Genomic DNA, 13,123 nt, shown 5'->3' with positions numbered 1-13,123 from the left:
GAGCAAACGCCCTAAAAACGACGTCTCCCAGATGCAAAAGCATACATCGCACAGACGTCCCCGCAACGTACCTGTGCTATCTGGGTATGGTCATGGTTATAGGGAAATAACAAGAAGAACAAAGTGCAGTAAACGGTAAAACTGTTTGCACTACAAACCAGTACGTTCATAACTAACACAATACATTAAAAATAACATGGTAAGATACAGCAGTTTGCAACAGTAAACAGCAAAACAAGCTGTTTGTACAGCTAATATAGCTGGAATGACACCGAAAGCCAGACACATTAAATTTACAAATGGCGGCGCCCCCTCTTACTGAAATAAAAAAAGGGGCATATGTTTATTCATATGTTTATTTATGTAAAGTAAGCGTGTGACTTTAAATTCGTGACGTGCTTTCATGGGAGTGCGCGCGGACCGGATGGAGTTGCCATGGAAACGGAGCGCAACACTGCAAATGTCATGAGGAAACAACCCGTTTCTCGCTGATTTCACTGTTTTCAGGTGAGTTAAGTCCATGAAATCACACAAATATTACTTATAACTGTTGTTGACACTTCTCTTACTTGTATTTGACTCGCTTCTGTTGTTTATTTACTTTATAGGAATGGTTTAATGTCTTCGAAAAAGTCCGTTAGCATTTCTACCGTTTTCAGACGACATATGGTCAGGTGTGATAACTCTATTGTTCTCTTATTTATGAAAGTTTGGGCTTTTAATCAAATCTTCATCTGTAGATGATAGATTTTGGCTGTTTTGTTGGTAATCTTTCAATGGATGATTGGAAATTGCTTAATTTATTTAACCTTAACATTTTACACTTTACTGTTTATCGATGACGTCACGTTATCAAGGAGTGCGAAAATTGGCTGAAAACTAAAGTTGTTTTGATCTTTTATGGTAAACATAAAACTTTTCTGCGATTTCAAGAGTGACAAAATAATCCTTCTACAACAGAGATCTGGGAAGCGCTGAAAAGGTTAAGTAACATAATATGCATTTTTTTCACAACATATATCGCAATGAATCTGTTATTTTATTAATTTTTTGCATTTCACCTGCTCTAGCTTGTTTCCATCTAATAAACCTGGAACTGCAGACTAAATATTGTTGGCTCTGTGTCAAATCGCTTGTTTTGTTCCTAGATTCTTCAGTGCTGATGGCCTGCTGCATCCAGCAGAGTCGGAGTGAACCTACTGTAAGACAACATCTCCAAGATGCTATTGACCACAAGACTAGTACAGTAAGTCAAACCTCAAATATACAGTACACTAGTGTTCAAAAGCTTGAAGTTGATACAATTTGTAATAATTATCTTCTGCTCACCTCTGTAGTAACTATTTGATTAAAATATGTAAAAAGAGTAATATTGTGAAATATTATTACAATTTAAAATAGCTGTTTTCTATGTGAATACATTATAAACTAATTTATTCCTGTGATGTGCAGCTGTATCAGCATCATTTTCAGCATAATTTCTCCAGTCTTCAGTGTCACATGGATCCCTCAGAAATGCTGATTTGCTGCTCAAGAAACTTATTATCAGCGTTGAAACAGTTGTGCTGCTTAATTTTTTTGGTGGAAACCGTGATGCATTTTATTTTTCAGGATTCACAGATGAATACAAAGTTCAAAAGACCTGCATTTATTTATGCATCTATGCAAAGCGACTTACAGTGCATTCAGGCTATCAATTTTTACATATCATGTGTTCCCGGGGAATCAAACCCCCAACCTTGCGCTTGCTTGCTTGCTAGCACAGTGCTCTACCAGTTGAACTACAGGAACACGATTTGAAACAGATGATTTTGAACAATTTGATGCATGTAACACTAACATTCAAATTTTTGGAGTCTATGTAACAACGAATCCAACAAAAAAAATTCAGCACGTCTGTATTTTAACATTGATCATAATCAGAAATGTTTCTTGAGCAGTAAATCATCATATTAGAATGATTTCTGAAGATTTGTCACTGAAGACTGGAGTAATGATGCTGAAAATTCAGCTTTGATCAAAGGAATAAATTATGTTTTAACATAATATTCACATAGAAAAGAGTTGTTTTGAATTGTAATAGTCACAGTGTTACTATTTTACTGTAATTTGATTCAATAAATGGAAGTGTGGTGAGCATAAGAGATTTTTTATAAAGGCATAAAATATCTTACAGACCCCAAACTCTTGAATGGTTGTGTAAATTACAGTTATGATGTTCCTCCCAGTTAAATTTTTTTTAAATGTATTAAATGTTACTCTGGCATATGCAGTCCATTCTATAGAGATTTTGTCTGTTCCCCAAAAACAGACAACAAATAATTTGTTTATTAAGGGAAAATTATTTCAGTTTAAAGCTACTAGATTAAAAATAGTACTCAATGTACTCCATTGATGAAATAGTAAAAAGTGCACATTGCCTGAAATGATATGAACAGCAGCTATGCTAATCTTCCTGTTTCTGCAAATGTCCATCCCAGGGTTATTAGAAACTGCACAGCACAGGACTTGCAGGACTTGTGAGGACTTCAGATGATACCAGTCCTCAAAAGACCTTAGATGATGGCAACTATAGATGGACATACAAACTACCGCCACTGCAAAAAAGGTAATGTTAATTTGAAAGAGCTGTGTCACAGTATCAAGGGCTCCCTTACCAGTTCTGCTTTCAGTACTGGAGAGTAAAAGATAATTTTTTTTTTGTTTGATGTTTTTTGTTTGATGTTTTTATTAGTGCATATACGTTATCTTGCACATTTTATCTCCACAACAGATTCTAATTTGAAAGAAGTTTATAATGCATGTTCGCTACTCCCAATTCAGAAGACTGAATCAGCTTGTGTATCTGAATGTTTCTCATACTCACTCCTCTCTGCCGCGTCTGAATTTGGGATTTTCCTTAGCTGTCAGTTATAAACGTCAAAATTAAAAGAAATTAACATTTGAAATATATCAGTCTGTGTAATTAATAAATATAATATACAAGTTTCACTTTTTGAATGGAATTAGTGAAATAAATCAACTTTTTGATGATATTCTAATTATATGACCAGCACCTGTATATCATTGCTCTTTTGTTGATTTTGATTGCTTCCATTGTCCTCATTTGTAAGTTGCTTTGGATAAAAGTGTCTGCTAAATGTAAATGTAATGTTAATGTGTATTTAATTATATTTATAAATATTTATCTGCATTTTTTATTTTGTAATAATGTAAATGTATTTGTTTTATATCTATACATGCAGTTGTATTCATGTATGTATATTTATTTGTCTAATTATTATATTTTAATAAAGCAGTTTAGACTACATGAGTGTTTTCTTTATTCTGGATGAATTACATATTCTTTTGTGTCTAGAAAGGGTAAATATGGGCCATATCTAACCCAGAAGTCAGCCACAACTGTACCAGATCCATGCCGCATCTCACAAATGGCATGGGCGACACCTGGCCCAGATGTCAACCACGCCATTTCTGAGATTTGGCCCAGATCCGGATCTGGGCCAAATCTCAGAAATGGCGTGGTTGACATCTGGGCCAGGTGTCGCCCATGCCATTTGTGAGATGCGGCATGGATCTGGTACAGTTGTGGCTGACTTCTTTCAGACAAAACTGGGCACGATATGGCCCAGATGTCACCCACACCATTTCTGAGATGTGGCCCAGATCTGGTTCAGTTGTGGCTGACATATGTCAGCCAGACTCAGGTTGAGTCATCGCCGTCATTCCGTGCGGTATGTGGGCCAGAAGAATATGGGAGATGTGGGCCAGAACTGGGCCACATGTCATTTGCTATCTGGGAACTTGATGTGTTGAATGCTCGGAGCATGTTATAAAACGTATTCTTAAAATACACATTTCTGTTTTAATAAATGCTCATATTAAATCATAGCATAACACATAAGTAGGTAAAAAAATAATCAGTGATGCAAATGCGACCATTTTTGTTGCAGTGTAGCTCTAGCCCCCTGCTTTACCATGTTACGCAACGCTGAGCAACGCTCAGACGTTCAGTCTGACAGAGAAATCTCACAAGCACATATAAACACTCATTTTCATGTGTATAGTATATTCTTCTAATTGTTTTGTGCCGTTTCGCTGCAGTGTTTTCATGTGAAGGCTGTAAATGTGGACTTCAAGTGTTCAGAGAAATACATCGCGAGTTCGCGAACAGTTGGCTGCCGCGAATATATCATGTTATTACTTTAAACAGTTAAGAAACATCTGAATTTAGCTCTTGGTGTGTTCTAACGGGTAGATTGCGTGCAATCGCCGATATAATTTAATAATAAAAGATCTTAAATAAGAATAAATTCGCTCGTTGTGAGCTCTGTGTAATGCCTGAGCTGAGAAGCAGCGACTCTCATCTTTCTGACTACTCTCTGCCCAGAAATAAATTATTAATGAGCCCTAACCCCTGTAATAATCAGATAAGTTGGTTTAGCTTGTCAGTTTGAGGGAAATTGTATTATTTACGGAATATCTGACCGATTTAAAAGTGAAGTAAACCTTAGATCGGGTATTGCAACTAGGGGCGCAATTTTTCTCAGATAATGTAAGTCTATGGGTAATGTATTTTGACATTTAAAAATTAATTAAAAAAAAAGATATAGCACACACCACCACTCTATCCCGCAGGTGTCTGCCGAGTTTGGGGCTTGTGGCTTTAAAGCCCTAGGAGGAGTAGCGTTTAGAATTTCTGTCAGAAAAATAAAAATAAGAAAAAGAAGAAGTTTAAATAGCATAACAGTATTGTTGCCAAGCCAACAAGCCAACATAAATAGAATGTACATTTCCTGAAGAAAATGTGAGTGGTGCTTGCAGTGGCAAAACCACTGATCTATATATATAACTGGATCGCTCATCACGTTCTAAACTGCCAACAGGTAGTGAAGCCACCGGAAGTGTTCGATCCGCCATCTTACTAATCCCTACCAGCAGAAAGCACCATTGAGTTACATTCAAACCTAAAATAACTCGATTAGAAGCTGATCAGTCAAACGGGACTCGTTTTTATGTTATGTGTAATAAAGTAATGTTTACTTCAGATGTTATCTGCAGTGTTTACAGTCTTTTGGGGCAGGATAAGCGATATATTTAAATAGTGTAGGTGGGTGTCTGCTGCGAACTGACGACACAGGTAACTGATCAAACACAAAAATGACTTATTTCTTAGTTATTCAGGAATTATTAAACGAACGTATTAGTATCAGAAATGGATTTTAATATATTAGAATGAATTATACAATTATGTTGTTAATATTTCTCTATAATGAAAAAAAAATTACTATCTGGGAAATAAAGCTTTGTATTTATTTCTTAAGTCCGTACTGTATATAGTCAGTTATTTCTCTGAATAAATTCAGATTTCAGAATGAACACTTTGTAGTTTGTTATATGTGTTGAGGTCGTGTCTGTCTGATGTTTATCATGTTCATGATGCTCACTACTGTAATGAACGTAGCTTTTTAATAAGTAGGGGAAATTCCCGACATTTAAAAAATAACCGTTTACATGCCTAGGGTGTTAGCATTGTAATAATGTACAGTGATACTTCATATTTATAAACACTGACTTGTTAGGTGATGTTTTCTCATTAAAATCATACAAATTCCTATTAATTCAATGGAACTTTTTCGCACACTAGGGATTACCAATATGGCGGCGCGGCGGCTTCACTTTAATGACGTCATGAGCAATCCAATTCTATATTATAGATCAGTGGGCAAAACTCACCCTCTGTTGCTAGGTTGTTGCAATGAGGTTGCTAGGGTACCTGGGGTGGTTGCTAATGTGGTTGCTAGGGTACCAAGGATGGTTGCTAGGGCCGTTGCTAAGGTACCAAGGGTGGTTGCTAGGGTAATCGGGGTGGTTGCTAGGGTGTTGCTATGCAGTTGCTAGGGTACCCGGGGTGGTTGCTAGGGCGGTTGCTAGGGTCCCTATGATGGTTGCTAGGGCCGTTGCTAAGGTACCCAGGGTGGTTGCTAGGGTAATTGGGGCGGTTGCTAGGGTGTTGCTATGTGGTTGCTAGGGTACCCATGATGGTATACACATCACACACATACACACACACAGCACTCTGAGATGACAGGCATTAAGTGGAAATGAAGGATTTGGGGTTCCATCCCATTACATTATGCAGCAGATGGCGTGTAGGCCGAGCCAGGCCGGGGCAGTCCCAGAGGTAACACGCAAACATAGACACACTCTATGTTTGGGGAAGAAGAGGGGAGGGGCAAAAAAAAACAGCACTGCCCCTGTCTTATGTTGTTCAACTCTTTTGCTCTTTAGTCCTGTGTCTGGTTCAAGGCATCCTGCAGGCTTCTAAACCCTTCTTCTCTTCTTGAATATTTTAATTTGAGAGCAAATGATCTTGAAAACTGAGTTGTCAATCATTCTGAATCAGTGGTTCCAAGAGTACTGATAGGGTCATGGTTAGAAGAGTAGGAAGGTTTTTATTTTTTATTTTAACTAACTGTATAACTGTGCATTTTATATTGTGAGAGCAGCAAGCCTCCCTTTCTCAAACTACACATACACTCTTGCTCAAATGCCCCTTTGATTTAACCAAAAAATCATTGAGGTTTAGCATGAAGATGAGTTTCATCAACCCATCATCCAGCTGGAGCAAAAGAACAAGAGTCAGTTAAAGAGAAGTGCAAAGAGAGAGAAAGGGGTGACACATTCTGATACATGCATCTCAAGCCAAGGGCAGGAGAGCAAGAGCAACACCATGGCAAAAGTAGAATTAATCTTTTGAGAATCTACATATAGTGAAATGGGCCAAGAGTCAAGAATAGGAAGAGGCAGACTTGTTAGAGATAAATTAAAGAAGACAAATTAAAGAAATGTACGGTAAAATAAAGGACAATGGTAAATATCAGATAAATATCAGAGAGTGTAGAAGGAAGTGAGATATGAGAGATCATGGATTGTTGCATACAGATGCTTAGACATATGCACCCACCTGCATCACTAGCTGACTTATGGGGCCTTCCAGACTGGAATGCATGTTTTGTATCAGAGATTTATCCTCACTGATTCTGCTGGCTTTATTGTGTATGTAAATTGGTCATACTGTTTACTCAAACTTCACTATTAATCAAAATGTTTGGCAAACAGCAATGAGCAGTTGTCTTGTTAAAAGCTGTCAACTAAGTAAATGAGGATGATGTGGCACATCAGTGCCAGAGACCCTTGTGGATGTTAATATACCTCACAGTGCCTCTCTCTGTATTGTACTTTGTGTGTGTGTGTGTGTGTGTGTGAGAGAGAGAGAGAAAGAGAGAGAGAGCTCCCTGCTGAGACTACAGGTGGTAGAAGGGCGATGGTCACATTCTCACATGGGACCACAGGCCCCCTGTTCTCACACCTACACCTCCTGTTCGCTACTGGCCAGTTCCACTATCATTATCAAAGCCTACTGCCCCTGTAAACACCAAGCCAGAAGCAGTGAATATGGCAAAGGATGTGCCAATCTACTATAACACACATGCACAATACTGGTTATGTGGCTTGCATTAAAACTATATATTGCCATAAGACTCTGCCTTTAGATGCAGTGTGGAAATGGATTAGGAGCCTCAGTTTTAAAAAGGCCCCTAACACCTCCTGATTTTACACATAGATTGGTTTCACTTAATTTAAAGCACCAATTAAACTTACATTTTCAAGTTTAGTGGGTTGAAATTAATTACTGTTTACTGATCATTAGAACACGTAAACACATTCTACTAATACAGTAATTTAAAAGCTTTTACGAATCAGATTTGGGATATATCTCATTGTCCTCATGTGATACCAAAGGAAATGAATGCGGAAACTATATACAGTATAGTTGAAATACCTTATCATATGATGTATCTGTAGGTGGTTAACTTAAGGCATAGGTAATCCTAAACTGAAAATTCTGTTATAATTTACTCACCCTCAAGTTGTTCCAAACATGCATGATTTTCATTCTTCTTCTGATCACAAAAGAAGATATTTTGATGAATGTGGGTAACTTGATGGTGCCCACTGATTTCCATAATATTTTCCCCAGATAATGGAAGTCAGTTGCTACCAGAAAAATAACTTTATTTTTGTTCAGCAAAAGAAAGACAGAACGTCAGGATGAGTAACTGATGAAATTTTTTGGTGAACTATGCCTTTAATGTAAACCCATATGCAACTGCAATACATGTGTATATATATACATTTTCATATATTATCATAAAAGTTAAAACATATGAAACCTATTAGAAACAATTTAATATATCAATATATGTATCTAGCCAATAAAAAAAAAAAATCCATCCCATCAATAAACGTTGATATTATATCATATAAAAGATTAATATTGTTAAATATTATTTGCCTCTTAGCTTGATTTCTGAATCTTGTCTCTTCGTAGCACTTCATCTTTGAGCTAGATATCTGTTATTGAAATAACTATCCCATTTGATACAATTATTTGTGATGTTTCAAATGTAACTGCTTTTCAAGGTTAATGGCTCTCCATCAGCCACTCTGTAATTTGAAAGAAAAGATTGCAAATGTCCTCAGATAATTGTGCACAATTGTTTGGACTGTCTTGGTTTAGTTTATGTAACATTTACATTCAGCAACTTTCAACAAGTTAATGATTTTTACCATTATTTATAGATCGATGATTGAAAGTATTTTAACATTGTTTTGTGGTATGTTAGTCTAAAACTGAAACAGAAAACCCTCCATTCCTGCTTCAAGGCCCTCCCTTCAGGGCATAGGCTGTGTAAACCACTGGCTAAAAAGAACATATATTAAAAATCATTTGTTCCATTTTTGGTGACTGTTTTAAAACAAATTCTTATTTTCTGAGTATTTTTATTATTATACCTTTATTTAACCAGGAGGTCCCATTGAGATTCAGAATCTCTTTTACAAGAGAGACCTGGCCAAGGTAGCAGCCAAATCACAACAAATGCATACATAACAAACACTAAAGTACATTTTAACAATAAAAGAAGTACAAAATATTAAAAATAAAAATATAAAACACAATGAGACTCTTAAGAAAAACAAGAACATGTCTCCATCACAACACTCTTTATAGTAGTTTTAAATTCATTTAAGGACATAAGGGTTTCTAACTTTAGCTCTTTTTGTAGATTATTCCACCCCCAAGGTGCTAAATAAGAAAAGGCAGTTTTTCCCAATTCGGTTATAACTCGTGGCACATTAAAAAGCAACCACTTTGAGGAGCGTAGCTGATAGGTACCAGAGCAAACAGAGAGGAGGTTACAGAGGTACAGTGGAAATTTGCCAAGTATAGCTTTATAAATAAAGATATACCAGTGCTGTTGTCTACGAATTTTAAGTGATTTCCAACCAACTAAATCATAAAGAATGCAGTGATGGGTAAGGGACTTTGTATTTGTTATGAATCGTAGTGATGCATGGTAAACTGAATCTACATGACGCAGGATGGAAAATGCAGCATGCATGTACAATATATCTCCATAATCAATTACAGGCAGAAAAGTAGCTTCCACAAGTTTCTTCCTAGCACTAAAAGTAAAGCAAGATTTGTTTCTGTAATAGAAGCCAAGCTTGACTTTAAGTTTCTTAACTAAAGCAGTAATATGTTCATTGAAGGAAAGCTTATCATCTATCCATATCCCCAAGTACTTATATGAAGACACTCTTTCAATTGATTTCCCATCTAATGACAAAATGCCACAATTGTCGAGTAGCTGTGCTCGAGCTTTTGAGAAGACCATAAACTTTGTTTTCTGTGTATTTAAAACCAATTTTAGACTCAATAATGTGTATTGCAATGCCTGAAATGCAGTCTGAAGTTCCTGCACTGCTACTGAAATGGTGGAAGCCTGGGTGTAAACCACTGTATCATCAGCGTATAAATGTAATTTGGCTTGAACATCTCTATCCAAATCATTTATAAAAATTGAAAACAAAATGGGTCCTAAGATTGATCCTTGAGGGACACCTTTAGTTATCTCAAGAAAATCAGATTTATAACCCTCAGCATAAACACATTGAATACGATCTACCAAATAATTCTGGAACCATGCAACAGCCTTCTCACTTAAACCAATTGAACGTAGTTTGGTCAATAACAATCCATGATCAACCGAATCAAATGCCTTAGAAAGATCAACAAATAATGCAGCAGAATGTTGCTTCTTATCTAAGGCCCCAATAATATCATTTGTCACTAATGTAGCAGCAGTGATAGTGCTATGGCCACTTCTGAACCCTGACTGAAAATTATTTAAAATATTTTTTTATTTATCATATATTCTGTGAGTTAGTGTGTGAAGGCATATACATACATATACAGAGTTTTTTATTTATGTTGTTTTTTTCATGGGGATAAATGTGTGTACTGTTTGTTTTATAGATATGTTACTGTTTTTTTTTTTTTTTACTGTTTATTGTATTTTTTATTGTATTTTTTTTTTTAATGGCAGATTCAAATAGGAATTTCTGTTCAGGAAAACTGTACAGACAAAGTAAAGTAGTCAAGACAAGGCAAGGCAATTTTATTAAGTAAAGTAAAGTAAAGTAAAGTAATCAAATCCATACGTTTTTAAAAAAAATGTAACCCTCTGTGGTTGTTTTGGGGCCCTCGAGATGTTTTCACATGACCTGATATTTGTGCTTATTTCAGATACCGGTTCTTGTAACATACTATTGGCCAACATGTAAGTTTTTTTTGTTTTTTGTATTCAGCACAAACTGTGCTACAATAATACAGGTGCTGGTCATTTTATTAGAATATCATCAAAAAGTTTATTTATTTCACTATTTCCATTCATAAAGTGAAACTTTTATATTATATTAATTCATTACACACAGACTGATATATTTCAAATGTTTATTTCTTTTAATTTTAAAGATTATAACTGACAACTAAGGAAAATCCCAAATTCTCAGAGAATTAGAATATTACTTAAGACCAATACAAAGAAAGGATTTTTAGAAATCTTAGCCAACTGAAACGCATGAACATGAAAAGTATGAGCATGCACAGCACTAAATAATTAGTTGGGGCTCCTTTTGCCTGAATTACTGCAGCAATGCGGCGTGGAATGGAGTCGATCAGTCTGTGGCGCTGCTCAGGTGTTATGAGAGCACAAGTTGCTCTGATAGTGGCCTTCAGCTCTTCTGCATTCTTTGTTCTGGCATATTGCATCTTGCTCTTCACAATATCACATAGATTTTCTATGGGGTTAAGGTCAGACGAGTTTTCAGGCCAATTAAGAACAGGGATACCATGGTCCTGTAGCAGGTCATCGATTCATGGGTTGAATTCAGGCATATAAAATGAAACCTTTCTAAACTAAATGCCTGGCCTGGTGCCAGCCTGGCTGGATATAAATTATTTACGACAAGAAATTCCAGAGTCACGTGGGCAGCCTCAAAGGAGACACAAAATCCCCACATTCCACAACACATACACATAAGCACACACACACAAACAAACCTTTCTTAACGTTCGTTACCTTCGTCATTTTATTAATAAGATGTATTTTGAATATGTTTGTGTATTGCATAAAATGGTTAATCTTTGTTATGCGAGGATTATAATTTTGCTGACTTGTAAATTGGAAATGTTTCTCCTCATTTTAAGGTTCTCAAATAGAGTCATGATTCTGTAACCCTACTCCTGACCAGGTCGTAAAACTTTATGACCTAACAAACAGGACAGGAAAGCTAACTCTTAGGAAAGAGAATAGTAAAATCTACTCACATGTATTCTCAATGTATTAAGTATTGCTTTTTGGTGCATTAGATGTTTCCCCATATACATTGGAGTATCTGCAGTTTATATCGTGTGTTAATCTAACTTTAAATGTGTGTAATTCTGCATTTGAATGTAACTTCATGTTTTGATCATTTATATATGTTATTTTTTATATCTTTTTAATCGTCATGCTTTGACGGACTCACTTATATGAAGGAAATGAATGAAAAAGATATTAATCTGGAATTACGAACTTGCTAGAATATCACTATTGAAATTCTATAAGCCAGAGTGGGTGTTTACACAGAGACAAAGGATTTTTTTTCCCGCTTCAGATCGCGGACGTTCATTGGTTGTTCATGCGAACAGAGGCCTGAACCATTTCAAGCCATAAGAGCTGACCCAGGAAGTTCCTCCCTCTCTTCGCTCTTGCCGTTTTTCTCTGACCCAGCTCGTCCTTCTGTGCGGCCTCGGTCCGCGCTCCTATCGCCGTCCCTCTCTGCACGGCGGCTGAGAGGACAGCCATTCTCATGGCTCCTTCGGGAGCTTTCATTTCCGTTGTTTTTGTTTCTTTTCATTACTAAGTTTATTCACCTATTCGCCTCTCCACACGAGGAAGATGAATTCTGAAACAGTGCTTTGTTAAACCTTTCAAATACCGCGCAATTCCGCAGCAACCACCGAAAGACGAACAAACTCTCCTTGCCACAAAGGACCACGCTGCTCCAGCACACGCACGCTGGTTTCAAAAGACCATGCACAAAGCATCACAAGAGACACCTGCAAGTATCATTTTCTATGGAGATTTAAATGCTGTTTAAAGTTTGCCTATGATTTGATTCGTTGTTGTCTTTCAAGGGTTACTGTCTGTGAGTTTGCATAACTGAGCTCATTCTGTGATCACGCTCTCTCTCTCACCTACCTTCTCTCTCATTCATTCTCTCTCTCTCTCTCTCTCTCTCTCGCTCTCCCTTATTTGGATTCCATTATGTCTTGTACAGAGTTTACTGTCTGTATTGTCGTACGCGTATTTACTCTGTGTGATTTGTAGTTGGATGTATTATTAGTTCAATTATTAAAAACCAATATATATTCATGATTGCCTCTGAACCGCTCACATTACGAGTCGATGAAGTGTCTGATCTTTAGCTACACGCTGTTTACTTTGAGCAACTAAATTCATCATAATGATAGGATAATGTTTTCATGGCCAGAGAATATTTTTCCTTGAATTATAGGAAGTGATAACTTTATTGAAAATTGATAAGTTAATCTTACGGCCGTTTGCTGGACAAACCACTGTTTGATTTGCGGTAATTTACAGTAAGAGATATCACCATAATTGATATGAAGAATGGTATATTGACATATTAATGAGTAAATTACATTGCC

The 13,123-nt window shown here is 36.5% G+C and overlaps 1 long non-coding RNA gene across 1 annotated transcript; it reads left to right on the top strand.

Annotated features, from left to right (window-relative positions):
- The first annotated feature begins 398 nt into the window (after positions 1 to 398).
- On the top strand, positions 399 to 961 carry LOC113095049 (uncharacterized). The gene is made up of 3 exons (XR_003288259.1): positions 399 to 507; positions 609 to 674; positions 936 to 961. It is a non-coding gene; the product is annotated as an uncharacterized LOC113095049 (long non-coding RNA).
- Positions 962 to 13,123: the final 12,162 nt, after the last annotated feature.

This window comes from Carassius auratus, unplaced genomic scaffold (assembly GCF_003368295.1).
Source record: "Carassius auratus strain Wakin unplaced genomic scaffold, ASM336829v1 scaf_tig00215575, whole genome shotgun sequence".
NCBI lineage: Eukaryota > Metazoa > Chordata > Actinopteri > Cypriniformes > Cyprinidae > Carassius > Carassius auratus.
This window is presented reverse-complemented; position numbering and strand designations above follow the sequence as displayed.